We start from the raw sequence: 5000 nt of genomic DNA, 5'->3' as shown, positions 1-5000 counted from the left end.
AAATTATGGTATTGTCCACTAAGATGGATGTGGTGATTGGGACGTTATGGGTCTCCTGAAGGTACCGCTTAGGGCTTCCATTGTTGAGGTTATATGTCAACCGTCTGGAAAGGCAAGTGGTAGTGAGTCCGATGTAAGAATCTTGGGGCGTACATCCTGTAGAAGGAAGCAATAGTGGAATCCTTATATCTTTGAGGACACTCTCTCCATTCAAGCACAAACCAGGATTAGTTGGTTTGGTGTAAACTGTTGTGTGGGTGCTCCCGTCGGTTGTCTGGGTGAGGAGCACATCAAGAAAAGGAAGGACGCCATCCGTCGCCTCCTCAGTCGTAAATCGAAAGCCTGACGCTTCCTGAAGAAGGCAGCGAAGGTGTTCACATTCCTAAGAGTCGGTGGTCCTCACAAAGATGTCGTCTACGCACAGACCGTACAACAGGGGGCGGCCAGAACGATTGAAGTCCTCTTTCTCCACCGAGCCCACGAAGAAATTGGCGAAGAGAACACCTAACGGAGAGCCCATAGCCACGCCATCAATTTGTTGGTAAAGTTTACCACGGGGGCAACGGAAGGTGGCCTCTTGTGTACAAATCCTCAGAAGACCTCTTCTATTTTCAACAGAGGTGCTGGAGAAATCCGGCATACATGATCACAGATGTAGTCGATGGTGCGCTGGGCAGGAATATTTGTGAAGAGGGACTCCACATCAAGGGATGCCCTCACTCCTGCGGGGTCGCTGTTCACACGTATATATATATATACATATATATACATAAATACATATATATATATATATATATATATATATATATATATATATATGTGTATATATATATACATATATATATATATATATACATATATATACTGTATATATATGTGTGTGTGTGTGTATGTCTATATATATATATATATACATATAATGTATATTTTGATATGTACATATATATATATATATACATATATATATATATATGTATATATATCATATATATATGCATATATATATATATATATATATGTACATATGTGTATATATGTATATATATATATATATAAACATATGTATATACATATATGCATATATATATATATATTTATATATATATCATATGTATATATAATATATATATATATTATATACATATATATATATGTATATATATATATATGTATATATATATATATATGTATATATATAGAAATATATATATATATATATATATATATACATATAAGCTCTGCCAAGGGATTCAAACCCTGACCTGTGCATGAATAATCACGAAGCTAAGACGCCAGCGACTGAGCTGCGTGTGATGGTACAAAAGGACTGTACAAGTCCTCGACCACACTTCACGTAGCTGCAGATGTAATCTAATCTTCATCCAATCCCCATATTAGGCGTGCCCTGCGACAAGTTGTGTATATTTAAGACAGATTGAACATTTTAGAAACTCTTCCAAGGGATTCGAACCCTAACCTGTGCGTGCATAATTGTACAGTCCTTTTTTTACTATCGCACGTAGCTTAGTCGCTAGCGTCTTGGCCTCGTAATTGTGCACCCACAGATCAGGGTTCGAATTTCTTGGCAGAGCTTCTAAGATATTCAATCTGTCTTAAACATACACACACATATATATACACACACACATATATGATATATATATATATATATATATATATATATATATATATATACACAAAGGCATAAAAATCACTCCCACCCATTCCATTCTTATCACACTCCATTCCCCTTCACCTTCTTCCCTCCCTTTTATCTTGGCACCTCCTGGATGACGGGTCATCCCTGCATCTTTCCACCGCCCTGGGCCTAAAACAGTGTCGCAAGATACAGCACATCCACAGCAAGGCTGCTTCATTAAATCGGCGACCCTACCTCTCCTTACCCTCATTCAGAAGAGAAGATGGGGAGAAATTCCTTCGGGCTGCGTCAAATTTTTCTCACACATATACCCTCATCCCCCAACCCCCACCCAATCCACCTCATGGATCACAACATCATCCATATACAACCATTCTCCATTCACCCCTCTCTGCTGTCCTCTCCCGTCCTTCCTCAACAGACATTCCCCTCTTTTCCAAAGCCCCTTTTACCCCATCCATCCATATCATCCTAGATCGCCCTCTCATGTTCATTCCTTCCACATCTGCCTTCCTCACTTTTTTTACTAGTCTTTCTTCATATATTCTTTCCATGTGTCCAAACCATCCCAATACTCTTTTATCCACACTGTCTCCCAACTCCCTTTCCCCGTTCTCCTCCTCATCTTCTCATTTCTCACTCTATCCTTCCTAGTAACCCCTATCATACTTTTCAGACACTTCATCGCAAACACATTCAAACTCATTTTCTATTTCTCTCTTATTTTTCATGCTTCCCCATACAGTTCTGTCGGCACAATCACTCCTTCATACAATCTCCTCTTAGCAGTCATTCCCAAATGTCTATTTCTCATTACACTTTTTAATCCACCAACGCATTTACTCGCTTCTGTCAATCTATATTCTACCTCCACCCCTCACTCCTCCCTTTCCTGCTACATTCGCAACCAGGTATCTAAAAATATCCACTTCCTCCAGTCTCTCTCCCCCAATACTTACTTCCAGTCTACTACCACTTTCACCCCTTGTGCATCTCATCACATAACTTTTACCCACATTTATCTTCAACTTCCTTCTTTCACATACTTTCCCAAACTCTGTCACTAATCTCCTCAATCCCATCTCTGATTCTGCTACAAGCGCAGTATCTTCCGCAAACAACAGCTCGCTTATCTCCCACTTTTCTCCATTTTCTTTAACCATCTCCAATTCCTGACCCTCCACCCTTGGATTTTCCTCTCGCACTACCCCATTTATGTATAAATTGAACAGCCAGGGTGACATAACACATCCTTGACGAAGTCCCACCTTTACCTCTAACCGCTCACTCTCTCCATTTCTAATCCTGACACGCTCTACTACTCTCGTAAAAACTCTTGACAGCTCCTAAAAGCTTTCCTCCTATCCCCTATATCTACAATACCTCCCACAGTGCCTCCCTGTCTACCCTGTCATAACCCTTTTCTAAATCCATAAAAGCCCAAAAAACATCCTTATCTTTTCCTATAGCTCTCTCATATATCTGTCTTACCACAAAAATCTGATTTACACAACCCCTACCTGTCCTAAATCCATGCTGTTCCTCACCAATTACTCCATCTGTTCCTCTCCTAATCCTCTCAATCAAGACCCTCCCATAAGCCTTCCCAACTACACTTAATAAGCTAATTCCTCTGAAACTACTACACTTATACTTGTCCCCTTTTTTCCTTGTAAAGAGGAACTATACAGATACTCCTCCAGTCCTCCGGCACTCTACATTCTCTTAAACAAACATTAAATAACCTCTTCAGCCCGTCCACCATCACTGTACCTCCTTTTTTCAGACATTCTTCCTGACATTCATCCAGATTAGGTGCCTTAACTGCACTCATCATCTTAACAGCAGCTTTCACTTCATCCCTCCTTTTTTCTCCTCCATTTTTCTCACTCATCACAGTCATTTCCTTAGTACTTCCCACTGCAACTGCCTTTCCCTCCCTATCCTCCTTCACATTTAGCAACTCCCTAAAATACTCTCCCCATCTTTCTTTTCCTGCCTTCTCTTCCATTACTATCTCTCCATCTGAACCTTTTACCTTTTCTTCTCTACTTGATTCGCCGTCTCCTCCTCTCTTAATTTCTTTCCAAAGCATCTTTATATTACTTTCAAAATTTTCTGTCAAACTCTTACCCCATTTCACATCTGCTCTCCTCTTTGCCTTCTTTATCTTATGGTTTACTTCTCTTCTCTTTTCTTTGTACCTCTCGTATGAATCCCTCGCCCTATTTTGTAACCAATCTGCGAAAGCCCGCTTCTTCTCTTCTACAACCCTCTTTGCTTCCTCATCCCACCACTCACTACCCTTCCTTCTGTTTCCTCCCGTCCTCCCTGTTCCACACGCCATCATTGTACACCTTGTGTGTCTCTCCTTGAACCCTCCTCATTCCTCCTCCACTCCTAATTCTAATCTATCCTTCATTCCCTCTCACTCCTCTCTCAGCTTCTTCTTATACTCCTTCTCCTTTTCTTTCTGATTTAAGCAGTTCTCTCTACCCACCTCCCTATCTTTTGTCCTTTTCCTCTGTATAATATATATATATATATATATATATATATATACATATATATATACATACAGGTATGTATGTATGTATGTATATATATATATATATATATACAGTATATATATATAAATATATATATAAATATATATACATATATATATATATATATATATATATATATATATATATATTCATATACATATATATATGTGCATATATATATATATATATATGTGTATGTATATATATATATATATATATATATATATATATATATATATATATACATATATATACTGAAAGCGAGGAAGAGATATGAGAGAGAGAGGAAGGGGGATTATCACACAATATTTGTCCGTAATGGTATGGAACTAGATGAAGCGTTATGGAATATCCATTATTATAGGACTATTATTTGTCACGTATCTTTATATATTGTTTATTTATTGAGTCATTTTTCATATGAATTTTATTGAATACAGTAAAACATTCTCCATGACGCCCTGGCAAAATGATTAAAAAAAATATCTTTTTATAGTCGGAATTTTTTTTATTTCTTTAATATACCTTTGTGTTTTAGCTATTCTCCAGTATGTTTTATGAATATGAAATATGGAAATAAAAGGTCATTTGTTGGTTGAATAAGAAAAAAAATTAGGTAAATATATAAAATATAATGATGGACAGATGAATAAATAAATATCTGAAAAATTAACAATCAAATAAATAAATGATTAGATGAAAGACAAACGAATGCATAAATGATATAATAGATAAATAGATAAATGAGTAAATAATAAACAAATGAATAAAAGAATATGAATATAACTATG

The sequence above is a fragment of the Oratosquilla oratoria genome, chromosome 2 (genome assembly GCF_046742065.1).
Source record: "Oratosquilla oratoria isolate Oo_2021 chromosome 2, ASM4674206v1, whole genome shotgun sequence".
Taxonomy (NCBI): Eukaryota; Metazoa; Arthropoda; class Malacostraca; order Stomatopoda; family Squillidae; genus Oratosquilla; species Oratosquilla oratoria.
The sequence above is the reverse complement of the archived record's forward strand: the minus strand, read 5'-3'. Positions refer to the sequence as shown.